Genomic DNA, 17,657 nt, shown 5'->3' on the forward strand with positions numbered 1-17,657 from the left:
TGATTGATGGATCTATGGTAAGAGTATGTTTAGTTTTATAAGAACCGCCAAACTGTCTTCCAAAGTGGCTTTAACATTTTGTATTCCCACCAGCAATGAATGAAAGTTCCTGCCGTTCCACAGCCTCCCCGGCATTTGATAATGTCGGTATTCCAGATCTGGGCTATTCTAGTAGGTATATAGTGGTATTTCACTGTTTTAATTTGCGTCTCCTTTATAACATATATATTATGAAACAGCTTTTGATATGCTTGTTGCCATATGTCTTCTTCAGTAAGATGCTTGTTAAGGTTTTTTACCCATTTTATTATTTGTTTGCTTTCTTATTATTGAGTTTTAAGAGTTCTTTGCATGTTTTGGATAATAGTATTTTATCAGTTGTGTCTTTTGCAAATGTTTTCTCCCAACCTGTGGCTTGTCTTCTCATTCTCTTAATCATCTTCACTTCTAAACATATTTCATGGGTATAGAATTCTAGTTTAATCATTTTTTTATTTTTAGTACTTCAAAAATTCTACTGTCTTCTAGTTTGCTTTGTTTCTGACAAGAAATCTGTCATCATTATTTTTGTTTCCCTTTAATAATGTCCTTTTTTCCCAGCTGCTTTTGATTCTCTCTTTGTTGCTGGCTGTGAGCCATCTGACTACGATGTGCCTCCGTGTCTTTTTCATGGTTTTGTGCTTGAGGTTTGTTGAGCTTCTTGAATCTGAGAGTTTATTGGGGTTTTTTCAGATTTAAAACATTTTGGCCATTATTTCCTCAAATACCATTTTTGATCCCTGGGCCCCGATTTTAGAGACTCCATCTCTAAATTACCCATATGTTGTCCCATAGTTCAGTGGTGCTTTAATTTTTAAAGTCTTGTTTCTAAGTTTCATTTTGGATAGTTTCTATTGTCATGACTTCAAGTTCACTTTTCTTTTTTCTGTAGTGCCTAATCTGCTAGTAATCCCAATTAGTGTGTTCTTCATCTCAGACACCATAGTTCTCTCTAAAGTTCAGTTTGGGTCTATGTTATACCTTTTATGTCTCTAGTTATTATGTCGAGTCTTCCCGTTAGTTTCTGGAGATATGGAATATAGTCATGATAACTCCTGAGAAATATTACTGTATCTAAATTTTATCACCTGCATTCTTTTTGGTCATTTTGACTACTTGATTTTTCTCCTCATCCTGGATTGTTATTTTCCTGCCTTTTTTCACTTGCCAGTACTTTTTGTTTGAGTGCCAAACATTGTGAATTTTACTTGGTTGGATGTTGAATATTTTTGTATTTATGTAAATACTCTTGGGTTTTGTTCTGGAATGCAATTAATTGGATATTGTTTTATCATTTCAGGTCTTATTTTTAAAATTTTGTTAGGCCAGATCAGAGTTTCGTTTAATTTAGAGTTAAAATCTTTCCCCAAGGCAAGACCCTTCATGGTATTCTAATCAGAGCCTCCTGAATTATGAGGTTTTCTATTCTGACTGTTGGGAACAGGCATTATTTTTTGCCCTATGTAAACTCCAAGTACTTTTTCCTCAAATCCTGTTTGGTAGCTCTTCCCCTAATCTCAGCATGATTCGTCACAAGCATGGGCTGACCAGTACTCATACACGTACTCATGGGGGACCCTCTGCAGATCTCCACAGGTCTCTCTGTATTCAGCTCTATCCTCTCTGCTACTCTGTCCCATGAGCTCTAGCTGCCTTGGCCTCCTTAGACCCCATGTCTGCTTACTTGTCTCAGAGAGTGTCCTCGGCTCTGCTTCGGCTCTCCCTCCATATGCCACAGCCTGAAAACTTGCTCCAGATAGTGAGATAGTTAACTATCGGGCTCCCTCATTTGTTCCCCATCTCATTTGTTGTCATTGTTTCAAATATTTTGTCCATTATTTTTGGTTTTTGTTTGTTTGGTTGGTTGGTTTTGGAGGGTAAGTTCAATCTTTGTTACTTCATCTTGAATAGAAATGGAAGGTTTGTTGTTTTTTTTTAAACTTATGTTAAATGTCCTTCTGCATTTATGGGAATAAATAGAGAACCCTCCCATGTGGATGGTTCATGGTGATGAATCCTCAAAGCAGCCCAGCAGATCTACCCCCTTGGGGACTCAAGTTCAAACCCACCTGGCCTGGGAACTCTTTTTGAGAGCAAATGTCACAGTACCCTTAAATTGGCAGCCAAACATTTTGTCTGAAACACCAATGAAAAAGAGGCAAAAAATCAGATGACATTTAACAAGATAGACTTGTATTCCTGCAAGACCACTCTGGTCTATATCTTCCATCATGACAAAGATGAGGAGTAACCTGGAATTGGCACTGTCCCCAAATCCACCAGTGGTCTCTAGATAGATACCTAGTAGCATAATACCACACGCCCTCTGGCATCTTAATGGTTTAACCCCCAGGCCATCCCCCTCTGTTAGGCCATCTCTTTTCACCCTATTCTGTCAGTAATGGCCAAAAAAAAAATTATGGATCTTAAACTTTGATATGCTGACAGCCCCATAATCTGACTCATTCTCTGGAGCTGCTACTCCAAGTGAGGTCCATGGCGCAGCAGAAGAGCATCTCAAAGTTCAAAAACGCAGAATATCAGGTCCCAGCCCAAACCTACTGGATTAGAATCTGCAATTTACAAGATCCTCAGGGGGTTTGTATGAACATTTAGGTTTGAGGCGCTCTGCTCTAGAAGTAGGATTCTGAGTGTTGGTCTGTGATGAAGTCCACCTGGCACAAACCCTTTTTAATCTTAGCCTGTCCCCCAAGTATATCCATAGCCTCAACCTTGACCTTAGCTACAGGGCCTTGGTTAAATCCCTAGTAAAACTGAAGACCTGCATACCTGTAACTCAAGAATTCTCCCTCTAGGTAATTATCTTAGAACTTCCAAAACATGTACACAAGAAGACCTGTACAAGAAGGTTCACTGCAGCATAGATTGCGGTACCAAAACATTGAAAACAACTTGGGTGTCCTTGAACAGGGAAGTAGATAAGTACATTGAGATATAGTTATTATCTTAGTTCGAGTTCCCTCAAAAGCAGTCCCTGAGATGATGTCATGAGTACAAGTAGATTACATGGGAGGTGATCCCAAATCTGACAGGGAAGTGTGACAGATGAGGAAGCCAATGAAAGGTGTGTTCTTGTGGTAGACATGATGTGCTGTGAAGGGGTTCATGACAGGCCTCCCTAAGATGTGCTATGTTGGCGTGTAGATGATTTTGAGCTGAAGGCAATTAAGATGCTGCAGGCTCAAGAGAAACTTTTACCTCTTTTTTAAAAATTGTTGTTCAAGCACAGTTGTCTCCATTTTCCCCTCATCACTCTCCCCACCCCAACCATCCCCCCTTCCACCCTCAACCCTAACTCCTTTGGCTTTTTCCATGTGTCCCCTACACATGTTCCTTTTACTTCTGTCTTAAAGAACTTACATTTGGGCCTTGCCCATAGTAAGAGTTATTACCATAGATAACGTTTTATGACGCATATATAATTCAAGGCAAATTTCTAATTACTGAACATCTGCTTTTTTTTTAAGTATATTTTATTGATCATGCTATTATAGTTGTCCCATTTTTTTCTCCCCTTTATTCCTCTTCACCCTCTACCACCCCTCCCACCAGCATTCCCCATCTTAGTTCATGTTCATGGGTTGTACATATAAGTTCTTTGGCTTCTCCATTTCCCATACTATTCTTAACCTCCCCCTGTCTATTTTGTGCCTACCATTTATGCTTCTTATTCCCTGTCCTTTTCCCTTATTTGCCTCCCCCGCCCCATAACCCTCCATGTGATCTCCATTCTGTTCCTGTTCTAGTTGTTTTCTTAGTTTGCTTTTGTTTTGGTTTAGATTCAGTTGTTGATAGTGATGAGTTTATTGTCATTTTACTGTTCATAGTTGTGATATTCTTCTTTTTCCTATGTAAATCCCTTTAACATTTCATATAATAAAGGCTTGGTGATGATGAACTCCTTTAACTTGACCTTATCTGAGAAGCACTTTATCCACCCTTCCATTCTAAATGATAGCTTTGCTAGATAGAATAATTTTGGATGTAGGTCCTTGCATTTCATGACTTTGAATACTTCTTTCCAGCCCTTTCTTGCCTGTAAGGTTTCTTTTGAGAACTCAGCGGATGGTCTTATTGGAATTCCTTGTAGGTAACTGTCTCCTTTTCTATTGCTGCTTTTAAGATTCTCTCCTTATCTTTAGTCTTGGGTAATGCAATTATGATGTGCCTTGGTGTGTGCTTCCTTGGGTTCAACTTCTTTGGGACTCTCTGGGCTTCCTGGACTTCCTGGAAGTCTATTTCCTTTGCCAGAATGGGGAAGTCCTCCTCCATTATTTTTTCAAATAAGTTTTCAATTTCTTGCTCTTCCTGTTCTCCTTCTTGCACCCCTATGATTCTGATGTTGGAATGTTTAAAGTTGTCCCAGAGGTTCCTAAGCCTCTCCTCATTCTTTTGAATTCTTATTTCTTCATTCTGTTCTGGTTGAATGTTTATTTCTTCCTTATGATACAAACCATTGATTTGAGTCCCAGTTTCCTTCCCTTCACTGTTGGTTCCCCATATATTTTTCTTTATTTCACTTTGCACAGCCTTCACTTTTTCCTCCATTTTGCAACCATACTCAACTATTTCTGCAAGCATCCTGATTACCAGTGTTTTGAACTCTGCATCTGATTGACTAGGCTATCTCTTTGTCACTTATTTGTTTTTCTGAAGTTTTGATCTGTTCTTTCATTTGGGCCACCTTTCTTTATCTTAGCACACCTGTTATGTTGTAAGGGGTGGAGTCTTAGGTATTTGCCAGGGCAGGGCTACCCACTTCACAGTGTTGTGATGCTCTACATGGGGGAGGGGTTAGAGAGGGAACAATGCTGCCTGCTGAGCTCTCAGCCCCCCCACTTTCAGTCACTTCCATTGCTTCCCACAAGCAAATTGGGCCCTTCTGGTCCTGATTCCTGAGTGGGCACATTTGTGCACATTCTAGGACCCTGTGGGTCTCTCCAATGAACTCTCCTGTGAGTTTGGGAGTTTCTCCAGCCACTACAACCCCCACAGGTTTTTACAGTCAGAGGTTTTGAGGCTTTCTTTTCCCTGCACTGGAACCCTGGGTTTCATGGTCTGCCTCACTCCCAGTTTATCTGCACATACATGTGGGACCACCCTGTCCACCAGCCACTGACTCGCCCAGTCCTCCAGCTGCTGCCTTGTGATGCATCCTCTCCACCCCATCTGCCTCTCTCTGCCCCTCCTACCAGTATGGGTGAATGTTTCCTTTTTAACTCCTTGGTGTTGGACTTCCTTTTGCAGATGTTAACTCCTAGTAACTTTACCTTGTGCCCCAAGCTCTGGTTCAGCATCAGCTTCTAGAGAACCCAACCTGAGGTGATTATCAATCTAGTTACCACTATGGGCACCTAAGTGGAGCTTAGTCCCACCTGAAAGTCCAGGAGACAGTGCAGAGCATGTGTGTCACTCAGAGTTATCCTGCCTGAAGAGCAAAGGAGTGGGGAATCTATCCATCAACACCCCTCAGGCATGCATGAGGGCTGCTCCTGGCATCTGTTAAGTCCAGAGCAAAGAAGGCCCCAGCAGCCAAAGAAATCCCTCAGGCAATGATGTGTGTGCAAGGAAAGGGTGAGCACGAGAAGATATAAGCAGGTGGAACACCAACAGGGACTGCTACATTTATGCACAGCAATATTAAACAGCAGCAAGAAGGAATGATTTGTGTCAATATGGATAAATCTCACAAAAATAACATTAAGTGAAACAAACAAGTTGGAAAGGAGACATACAAGATAGTATAAATTATAGAAAAACGTAAAACATGTAAAGCAAGAGCAAATATTTTTGAGGGCTATATGTATTGGGTTGGCAAAAAAGTCCATATGGTATTTTTTCTATAACATAAAAGACACATTTTTCTTTTTCACCAATAACTTTGTTGATTTGGATATTTTGAGTATGACAGCTATCTCCCATGTGGTATAACATGGATTGTTCTCAATTAATGTCTCTATATGATAGCTATCAACTTCAAATGGTCTACCCAACCACAGAGCATCGTCCAGTGAGAAATCCCCAGCACTAAACTTTACAAACCACTTTTGACACATTCAATCAGTCACAGCACCTTCTCCATACATTACACAAATCTTTTTTGCATTTCAGTTGCATTTTTACCTTTCTTGAAATAATAAAGCATAATGTGCTGAAAATGTTGTGTATTTTCTTCTATCTTCAATAGTAAAATGGCTGCACAAAAATTCAATTTTGATAAGTTTTTTTAAATGCACGTTGATATGACAGCTGTCACAATACAATCTAACAGAATTGTTTCAAATGATGTTAAAGACAACTAAGTGCTACTAGAGCCATCTTATGGAAAAAAAAAACACAAGTTTTTGGCCAACCTAATACATAGCAAAAGTAGAAAAATATGATAAACAGCAAATTCAAGAGAGTCATGACCACCAACAGGAAAGGGGGAGGGATGGGATTAGGGGGTGTACCCAATGGCCTTAGAAATTGGGCCATTATATTTAGAAATATTTAAAATACAGTTTTATTTCTATACTGGGTAGTAGGTATACATGTGACCATTACATTCTATTCTAAATTTTTTGTATGTCTGAAATTTTTCAAATTAAAAATTGGAAATAAAGAAAGTAAAATCTTATTAAATGAATCCAGATGATGCAAAAGAAACAGGTACTGCCTATTGTGGGGAAAAAAAAGACTTGTTTTGTGGTGTTTATAGCTAAAAATAACATTGAGGAGCTTTTTAAATTTAGAAATTCATCCATGAAAAGGGCACAAGAAAATGCAATAGGAATTGCCACTGGAAAGTGGAAATACTTTCAACTTTACACCTTCTTCATTGCCTGAACTTTTTTGACATGAGCAGAAACTGCTTTTTTTCATTTTAAAAAATTTTTATTTATTTTTTCCAATACCATTCAGCCCTCTAATACCTCCATATCCCCACAGTCACCCCATTATTGTCCATACCCATGAGTCCTTTTTCTTCTTTGCTCAATCCCTCCATCCCTAACTTCCCCCCACTTAGCTGTCATCCTACTCTCTATCTATGAGTCTGTCTGTTTTACTTGTTAGTTCAGTTTGTTCGTTAGATTCTACATATGAGTGAAATCATATAGTATTGGTCTTTCTCTTACTGGCTTATTTCACTTACCAAAATGTTCTCCAGGTCATCCATCCTGTCGCAAAGGGTAAAATTTTGTGAGGAGTTTTTACAACCAAGTAGTATTCTATTGTGTAAATGCCCCATAGTTGTTTTATCCACTCATCTACTGAGAGGCCTTGGGCTGCTTCCACATCATGGCAATTGTAAATAACACTGCAATGAACATAAGGATGCTTATGTTCTTTTGAATTAGTGTTTTAGGTTCTTCAGATATGTATTCCCAGAAATGGGATCACTGGGTCAAAAGGCAGATCCAACTTTAATTTTTTTGAGGTATCTCCACACTGCTTTCCACAATGAATGTACCAGTCTGCATTCCTACCAACAGTGCAAAAGGGTTCCCCTTTCTCCACACCCTCATCTGCACTTGTTGTTTGTTGATTTATTGGTGATAGCCATTCTGACAGGTGTGAGATGATATCTCATCATGGTTTTAATTTGCATTTCTCTGATGATTAGTGACATTGAATGTCTTTGCATATATCTGTTGGCCATCTGTATGTCCTCTTTGGATAAGTGGCTATTCAAGTCCTTTGCTCATTTTTTAATTGGGTTGTTTGCTTTTTTTGGTGTTGATTTTTGTAAGTTCTTTATAAATTTTGGATACTAACCCTTTATCAGTTGTATTGCAAATATGTTCTCCCATTCTTTAGGTTGTCTTTTAATTTGGGGTATGTTTTCCTTTGCTGTGCAAAAACGTTTTATTTTATGTAGTCCCATTTGTTTATTTTTCTTTTGTTTCCCTTGCCTGGGGAGGTATATCAGATAAAATAGTGCTATGGGCAGTGTCCAAGGTTTTGCCGCCTGTTTCCTTCTACAATTTTTATGGTTTCAGGCGTAACATTTAAGTCTTTAATCCATTTTGAATTTATTCTTGTGTGTGGTGTAAGAAGGTGTCTAGTTTCATTTTTCTGCACGTATTTGTCCAATTTTCCCAGCACCATTTATTGAATAAACTATCATTAGCCCATTGTATGTGCTTGCCTCCTCTGTCAAATATTAATCGACTATAAAGGTGTGGGTTTATTTCTGGGTTCTATATTCTGTTCCATTGATCTATGTGTCTATTTTTATGCCAGTATCATGCTGTTTTGATTACTATGGACTTATAGTATAATTTCATACTAGGTAGCATGATTCCACTAACTTTGTTCTTCTTTCTCAGTATCACTGTTGCTATGCAGGGTCTTTTGTGGTTCCATAAATTTTTGAACTATTTGTATCGTTCTGTGAAATAGGTCATTGGAATCTTGATAGGAATTGCATTGAATCTATAGATTGCTTTGGGTAGTATGGACATTTCAACTATGCTAATTCCTCCTACCCATGAGCACGGTCTGTCCTTCCACTTATTTTTATCTTCTTCAATTTCTTTCTTCAATGTCTCATAATTTTCCAAGTATGGGTCTTTTACATCCTTGGCTAGGTTTATTCCTCGGTATTTTATTGTTTTTGGGAACTGCTTTTCAAAAACAAAACGAAACAAAAGCACCTGCGATCTCACCAACCCAACACCACCAGCCCCATTCTCGTTAATCCCTTTCCGGACTTGCCTACACGCACACACAGTGGGCTCAGTTGCATGTGTATCTCACACTGTACTTTCTGCACTTAATCATATATGATATGTCCATAAATGCTTGCTTATTCCTAAATAGTCTAGGCTATCACCACTGTAATGGCTGCATGGTGACCACTCGTGTTGATGCATGCACAGTAGTTCCCAACCAGTTCCTTATTTTGGACATTTATATTGCTTCTAAATTTTAGATATTAAAATAACTTCATGATAAATATACTCAAGAAGGTGTTTTTATGTTAAATATAACCTTAGTGGGATGCCAGGGGTACAATTACAAAGCAGGGGTGTGACTGTCCGTGTGGCCTTTGCCACATGACACATAGAGCTTCCCTTTGGCCATGGCTGGACTATTTACTGAAAGCCCTGGGCCCTCCAAATGCCTAGAAATCTTCATTTCACAAATAACCTGTTTTTGGCTTATTTTTGTTTTACTGAGTTATGGGGAGAGAAAAGCAGACAGCTGGGAAGAGATGGGCAAAGCCCAATTTGCTCAAAGAAATGCCTCTTTTCCAAGGGGCGTGAAGAATATAGGAGTCAGGCAGACCTGATGTCTAATTCTGGCTGTCACTGGCAAGTTGTGTGGCCTTAGGAAGGTGACCGGCCCACTCTAAAACTCAGTTTTCTCATCTCTGAAATACAGATATCAACCGTACCTACCTCATGGGTCTCTTCTGAGGATAAAGTGAGAAAATACACTCCAAATGCTGGCTGCTATGCTTGGCCCATAGTGAGTGCTCAGCATACAGGAGCTGGTTCTAAGCTCTGCAGAAATGCTCCTCCCACAGACCTGGACATCAATGGCAGAGCCCAGCCTGCTGAGGGAAAGGGTGCAGAAGCCGAAGCCTCCTGGTGGTCACGTAATTCATGGACCAGCGACAGATACTTCTCAGTGACTCTTATGCTGGTGGAAAGTAAATGATGGAAGAAAGGAAGGAAGGAAGTGGAGTTACAGATTGGGAAGAATCTCCTCTGGAATTGTGAGCCTGTATTATGTGCTTTAGCGCGCACACACACACACACACACACACACACAGAGAGAGAGAGAGAGAGAGAGAGAGGGAGAGGAAACTGGTGTTCACTGAGCAACAATTATGTCTCAGGTTCTCCACGTGTATTTTCTACCCCAGGCCTCCCTGCTGTAATGAGCAGAACAGGGGTCCACTGGATAACCTGTGTCTGAGTCCTGGACACCCTCTAGCTGGGGACCTGCACTGAACTGTATGTAATGTTTCCTCATATGCCAAATGGAAGTGATTATCCTGCTGGAAAGAAACCTTTCCTTTAAAACACCTGGCACATTGTAGGCACCCACTGGTGGCTGTGATCGGAAACTTGTCCCCAGGCCACACAGCTAGCAAGTGGCAGCCCGGAGAATGGGGCTGGGTCTTCTTTCCCCAGAGCCCACATTCTTCCCATTGCACTGCATTTTATCTCTGTGCGAACGCCATGATCTGTGTGGTACAGAGTTCCTGAGAAACACTTTCAGGGGGATTCAAACACAGGATTCTTCTGGGCTTCTTGTATTGTGTCCAGAGAGGTCTACAATCACGAAATTCATCCCTCCAGTCACTTCTGAAAGCTTCCCTTCTTATTCAGGAGCTTAAAAAGGATGGAGACCCCAAAATATAAAAAGAATCACCCCAGATTGGAGCAGCCAGCTGGGAACAGAAACTGATGACCTCACCTGGAACTCTCCTCGCCTGGAGCTCTCCACCCCTCTACTTGGATGGGCAATTTTTCTGGAATTACTGGGCATTCACACAAGTGGAAGCAAGTCGAGAGGAAAGCAAACCTTCATTTTAGAGCCTTGGGGATGTTCACAAGACCTTGCTGAACCCTTTTCGATAACAGATAAGGAAACCAAGGCCAGTCAGTCACGTCGTTCACGACCACTCCACACGTTCGTGTCTGAAAACAAAATTACTAACCACCCTTGTGCTCCTGGTAAATAGTGTTTGAGGTTTAGCATCGATGTGAGCAATCGCATATGAGAATGTCTCTGGCTGTGCAGTTAAATTACCACTTTTTTAAAGTAATCTCGGCCGAAATACGTCATGGCTGGAGCGGTCCGGTGCATGTGAAATGACTGGGCTCCCCAGACACGCAAAGGTCTGACTTAGGAGCTGATGTTCCACTTGTCAGGATGGAAAGAAATGTCACATAGCTTGTCTTTCGGATGCGAGGATGCTCCTGTCAAATAATTTCTCTTTGCAGCGGTCCTAATGTGAGGGCCTTGCCCCAGCACACAGAGTTACTTTCAGCCTGCTGGAGCGGAGTGGGGGCTGCCTGATAGAGGAGGACCAGGCTTAAAGAGCAGGCTCTGCCCATAGTGGGTACCACACTTTATTGTCCTTCGCCTCGGTTGTCTTATCTAGCAGATGAGTGCAAGTGGTATTTGCCACATTCAGTCCTGTGGCTTGAAGCACAGTCTGTAGACTAGTGCCTCCCAAATTCGAATCTCCAGCCTCAGTCTCCCTCCTGAGCTCTAGGTTCAAATGTATGACTGCCCGTTGGGCTTCTGCTCTTGGCTGTCCAATAATCAACATGCCCCACATGGAAGTTTCTATTTTGTGTCCCCCCAGACCTGCTCTTCCCTTCGTCTTCCTCTTCCCTGTAACGCTGCCAGTTTTCGTCCACTTGCACAGGCCAGTGACCCCGGAGTCTCAAATCCTCTTCCTTCCCACTCCTAACCCATCAGCCTGCACTGCCCGTGCTGCATGCAAAATACATCCAGGCCCTGATGGTGCCTCATCACATACACCGTTTCCACCAGTCCTGCCAGGAACCCCTGGACCGCTGTGTCAGAACCATGTTTTTAAACACATAAAATAAAATACTGCGGATGACAAAAGAAATCGGTCATATTGAAATATAGATACCAAAATATTTTAAATAACAAACTTATATTAATATCTGTGCTTTATTATTACCACTTTAGGTGAAAAGATCTAATAACTATTATACTTTCAGAGTGGCAATGAATGTAAACCATGTTTGGAGATACCTGCAGGAACGTCTGTGATTTCTGGGAGTGACAAAGTCATGGGCACAGCTCATGTTAAAGAGATCTGTTGCCTGTGTTTAGCAGGAAGGGATGCTAAAATTTAGTTAGCAGTGAGTGGACAGAATACACATATATATTCCGCCCCCTCTGCCCACCTAAGTACGTGAACTCCCTGAATGAGACCTGGATTCTGGATGAGAACACCGGACCGAGTTTGCATGCCGGCATCTCTGGCCTGGAGTTCCTCAGGAGGCTCCAGGCTCCCAACCTGGCCTCCCCCAGCCCACTGTCTGCACAGAAGTCCAGTGTCCCCTTTCCTATGCGTGTCATATTATATCACACCCTGAAACAATATCCCATCACCAGAACAAAATCCAGAGGCTTCACAACAGCCACTGAGCCCCTGCATGACCCAGGCCCTGGCTGCCTCCCGCCCTCATTTCCACTGTCACTCATTCCACTCAGGCTGCCTCGGGGCCTCTGCCCAGCCAAGTGGCTCTCCTGGCTCCTATCCACAGGGCCTCTTCACTTCCTCGGGGCCTCTGCTCTGATGGCACCTCCTCTGAGGGGCCTTTCATGATCCTCTCCCCACTCAGTCTCCCCAATCCTCATGCCCTGCTTTGTGTTGTTTACGACACATATTCCTACCTGAAATGTGGTATCTATCTATGTATCTGTTTGATTCTTCCTTGTCCGTCTTGCCCACTAGAGTATAAGGCCTCGTTCACCACTGTTGGAGGAAAACAATGCCTGCCCCATAGAGGGCACCGAACACGGAGAAATACGTGCCCTGATTCCTAAGCCGTGAGGGTCCCAGCAAGGGGTAGGTCCATCAGGGAAGCTTCTGAAGAACCTGGAGTGTGAGCAGGACTCCTGCCAGTTGCAGCTGCCCTGCGCTTCAGTGCCTCAGTCCACCCCCTCCAGTCCTCACAGTGCTCCTGTTGCCACTGGACTCCCCATCTCGGAGCCCACAGAATGTCCAGAGGAGAGCAGGGCGCCGGGTGGGAGGAGGTCCTGTGAGAGCTGGGCCTGGTGCCTCTGAGAGCACCGCATGAGCTCTGCTGTCCCCCGCAGGCCCCTGGGCTCTCAGCTCCAACCCCACACTGACCCCAGGCCCCTTCCCACACCTCACGGCACCTCCATGAGAGGCGTGCTGAGAAGCACATTTCCAGAGGGGACTGTCTTAGTCCACTTTGGTTGCTATAATGAAATACCAGACTGGGTAAGTAACAAGCTACAGCATTTAACTTCTCACAGTTCTGGAGGCACCAAGATCAAGGTGCCGGCCTGAGCAGGTTCTGGATCATAGTTGACGCCTTCTCACTGTGTCCTCGCACAGTGGAAGGGACAAGCAGGCTCTCTGGGTCTCTTTTATGAGGGCAGTAGTGCCCATCATGAGTCCATCCCCATGACCTAATTGCCTCCCAATGGCCCCACCTCCTGATGCCATTACCTCAAAGGTTAGGATTCAACATACGCATCTCTGGGGGACCACAGCAGGCACCACTGTCCTTGATCAGCCAGTGCTCAGCTGCTCCTCCCGCAGCTGACTCTGGAATGGGTTTTACAGGCTTCACTTACAGTCTTGCCCCGGGTCTGGGCTCTGCTCTCTCCTGGCCTGGCCCACCCGAACCCTCATCTTGAGGTTTTGGCAGAGCCCCAGATGCCTTTCACTGTCTCTAACCGTTGTGCTGCCTGTGCCCCAGATCTCTTGTGGGGCTGCCTGAAGAGCCAGCCTGCAGGCCACAGCAGGGGGGTGACGGGGCGGGGGGAGGGGGCGGCACAGGGGGAGCAAGCCGAGGAACCGGAATAGAGGACTCATGGACACAGACAATGGGGAGAGTTGGCGGGGGGAGGGGGATGGGGTAAGGGAGAGCAATGGGGGAAAGGTGGGACAACTGTAACTGAACAACAATAAATAAATAACCATCCAGTGGGGTGAGAGGGGACAGACAAGTCAATGACCCAGCTTAATCCCCACACCAATTCACCAGCTCTGGTTCCCAGTTGTGGGGATCCCCCAGGGCTCTCAGAAGTCAGGGCTGGGTGCAGGCTGGCCCTGGGCCACTGGGCATGACACGCTGGGGAGCCGTAAACCAGGCTGGGCTGAGAGGCAGGCACTGGGCCGGGGCAGCAGGCCTGCCCCAGCTCAGGCCCTGAACACGCACAGGGTAAGAGGACAAACAGGGAACACGTGCCTCAGAATTTTAAAATTATAAATCAAGGTAACAAAATGTGAAATAAACTATGTCCTAGCCTCCAACATTGACAAATATCCCTTCCTAACAAGATGGAATGCCAGGTTCAGATTTAGAATTTTCATGCTCCTTAAAATGTGAAGTCCAAATATGATCACAGGGGAGAGCCCCCAAACCCCAAGCTGTAGGTCCCCCTGAACCATTTTCTTGTCATTCCCAGTTCTACCTCACACCACAAGGGGCATCAGATGAATGCACCTCGAAGCCCCAGCCTCACTCTCAAACCACACACACACACACACACACACACACACACAAACAGCTGCCCTTGACCTCCTCTCCACCAAGGGTGAGCACAACAGTAGTGCAAGCTGAGAAAGAGGTTGTGTGGGCCCTGAAATTGGATGTGGAGACCTTTGGGCAGGGAATTTGGGAGTTCCTGGTATCTCAGGGAAGGTCTGGGGGCGGGGGGGTGCACAGGCTCCCAGGACAGAGCCACTCGGCCCGTGAACTCCTCACTCTGTGGGAAGGGCAGGGCTGGGGGAGGGCCAGAGCAGGCCCCATAAAGTGTAAGGCCCAGGACAAGGGCCCCTTTTACTCAAGTCTGAGGACAGTGCCTCCCAGACCCCAAAACCGAGCAGGCAGACATGGGATGTACTGGGGACAAGAGCCAGAGAGCTTGCCCAAGGCAGGGAGGGGGACATAAAAGTCTGTTTTCAAGGTGCTAAGGACAGAGCTGGTAAATATTCAGAGGCAAATTCAGCTCCTTTTTGGCTGTTTCTAAAAATCTTCCCTGAAAGGAAGATTTTGCTCTCATTAAGGACCTGAAAACAATCCTCTGCAAATAGTTTCAAAACTCTCAGTTGTAAAAAAAAAAAAAAATTCTAGTATGTTGGTGAAAAATAAGCTTTCTTGCTTGATGGTTTCACCATTTGTAAAATATTCTATCCATCCAATTTAAAAATCAGAACAGGGTATTTAAAACTCAATGAACCTTGAATAATTATTGTTTTTAGTCTTGTATTGAATTACGATCAGTTTAAGGGAGAAATACCAGAAGAAGTGGGAATAAAAAGACAAAGTAATATAAAAAAAATAAGTGAAATGGGGTAAATAGAGGAAGAAACAGAGGTGTATGCACAAAGAGAAAAAGAAGTTTGAAAGACCTGCCTGCAAAGCGAATATTCTCCCACTGGTGCCTTTGAAGACACTCTTGCTAAAGCCTTTGAAACCACACTGCATTTTTTACAACCATAGGGACCAGCAGTGATACCATCTCTAAGTACTTGCCCTATGAATTTGTTGTGTAACAGGCTTCTGGCTTCTCAACCCTTTCCCAAGCCGCCTGGGCATGAACCTGCAGGCCCAGATCACAGAGGCGATTCACCTGACTTCGCAGCCACAGAAAAGCCTGAGCAAGTGGTAGGGGATCAGCAGGACTCTCTTTGTCCCTATAGCAATCTGTCCTCCATAAAAACTAATTTTTAGATACAACTGGAATCTTTTAACATGTGACATCTCATTGTCTCTAGTGGTCGCCCTATAGCCCCATAGCCAAAGCAGGCACCCATTCCAGAGAGACAGATAAAGAAACTGAAGAAGAGAAAGGTGAAGCCATCTGCCTGGGGGCTGGACAAGTTCTGGATGTTTACTGGCAGAGCCAGGACGGGAGCCCGGAAGCCCCCAGGTCTCCTGCCTCCTGGGGCTGTGTGCTGTTGGCTTTTGCTGGAGAGTCCTCCTTCCTTTCCCCACCTTCCCCCACCTATTGTCAGGAGGGAGGAGCTCTGGGCCCCATGCTCCTGACAGCCATGTGACTCCCCACTAGGGCGTGGATTCCCGACAATGACAGCAGGAAAGCATCATTCTGGGCTCTTCTGATGAGGGGGCGTTGGTGTAACAAGGTGTCTGTGATGGGGGAGGAGCCAAGGGACAGTTCTCGGAGGACCTGTTTCTAAGAAGCAGAGGGGAAAAAAAGGGTCCCATGGTGCCTTGAAATTAAACATACGGCATCAAGGTGGGCTGAATATGGAAACAAAATAACAGCCGTGCTTTGGGAAATCACCATCCTCACCACATCTGAGAACAATGGCCCAGATTAAAAGGGAAGGAGGGAGGGAAGGAGCCCTCTGAGGAGACCACACTGCTGCTCTGAGCCAGGTTTGCCCCTGAGAAGAGGCGCCAGGGCTCCTGTTCTTAGCTGCGGCTCACTGTGACTGCGGGGTGAGCCACCAGCAGCTCTGGATGGCTGCCTCACCAGCCAAAGCTTAGTAAATGTGCGTCAGATGAAAGAAGGACCACACGGACGGGGGAAGGAACAGCATGAAAGAGTCAGGGCTTTGCCATCAGTGTTGCCACAGGCAGAGGGTTTCAGTTGCAGTTGTTCCTGCTTGTTTCTGGAACCATTTTTCAGGTCAGAATGTTGGATTCTGCCTTTAACCAAATATTTAATTTTAATTTTTAAATTGAGGTGGGAATTCAAGAAGAGCAGGTAAGCTCCAGTGAAGAAACTCCCTCAAAACAGCTCGTTGGAAGCAGTCATCTGACGTCTCCTTCCCTCCCTCCTCACCCTCGCACCCGCAGACAGCCCAGAGAGAGCCCGGGCTGCTCCCAACAGTCACCTTGGGGGAAACGTCATCATTTCTCTGAGGTCATCCTCACAGCGCCTTTGTCACCTGGCAGGTCACACCTGACTTGGCAGCTCTGCAGAGCTGCACACAATGAGGTCAGAAGCCCACTGTTCAAAAGCCATATCTAAGCCACTGCTTGATTTTATCTGGCCCTCGACGAAAATTTACAAAAATACTGACCTACAAGGTCTGTCCCGAAGGTATCCAGCCATGTAATATGAAAAATAGAAACATTTATTGAAAAAGATACTAAAAGCATTGTACATAGGACAATGACACCTCTGTCCCCTTCAGAGTAGGCACCTTGGGACCTCACACAATTCTCACAACCTCCATCAGCTGCCCTGTCATATTTTCCTGAATCTCATCAAAGTTCTGAAATCTTTTCCCTTTCAAAGATGATTTTAGTTTTAGAAAAAGCCAGAAGTCACAGGGTGCCAAATCTGACCTGTAGGGAAGCTGAGTCACCTGTGTGATTTGATGTTTTGCCAAAAAACTCTGCATGAGATGTGATGTATAAGCACTGCATTATCGTGATGAAGCTGCCAGTCACCAGTGGCCCAGAGCTTTGAGGCCCTCGGAATCACCGGAATAGCTTCCACGGAGGAATATTCAAGCTTAATGCAAAATTTGATGCAGATTCATTGCTCTACTCACTCAATCATTGCGAATGCAATGGCCACACAGTATGTATGCTCACTCAGCGGCGTCTGCTGCCCCCACTGACTAGTACAGTGAAGTCACTGTTCACACATGCACATTCCAGTCTGTTCTCCTTGGCTACCAGGTTACATCGATGTCACATAAAATGTGCTCGTTGTATTAACAATGGCTGGGCTATTTCCAGACAGACCTTGTATGTCTTAACTGTAATGAGCTTTCGTTGTTTAGTTTTAAGAGTTCTTTTGTCCATGCGGCAGAGAACGATAGAAAGAGCCGTGATCTTGCTCTGCCCAGCGTGGCTCAGTTGGTTGGAGTGTCATCCAGTAAACCAAAGGTTCATGGGGTCAATTCCCAGGAAGGGCACAGGCCCAGGTTT

General features: G+C 44.2%; 1 long non-coding RNA gene across 1 annotated transcript; it reads right to left on the reverse strand.

The window, feature by feature from the left end:
* Positions 1–7,154: 7,154 nt before the first annotated feature.
* LOC118502335 lies at positions 7,155–16,876 on the reverse strand. The gene is made up of 3 exons (XR_004905035.1): positions 16,795–16,876; positions 12,386–12,390; positions 7,155–7,167 (listed from the first exon to the last, which is right to left on the reverse strand). It is a non-coding gene; the product is annotated as an uncharacterized LOC118502335 (long non-coding RNA).
* Positions 16,877–17,657: the final 781 nt, after the last annotated feature.

Source organism: Phyllostomus discolor, chromosome 1 (assembly GCF_004126475.2).
Source record: "Phyllostomus discolor isolate MPI-MPIP mPhyDis1 chromosome 1, mPhyDis1.pri.v3, whole genome shotgun sequence".
In the NCBI taxonomy this organism is placed as follows: Eukaryota; Metazoa; Chordata; class Mammalia; order Chiroptera; family Phyllostomidae; genus Phyllostomus; species Phyllostomus discolor.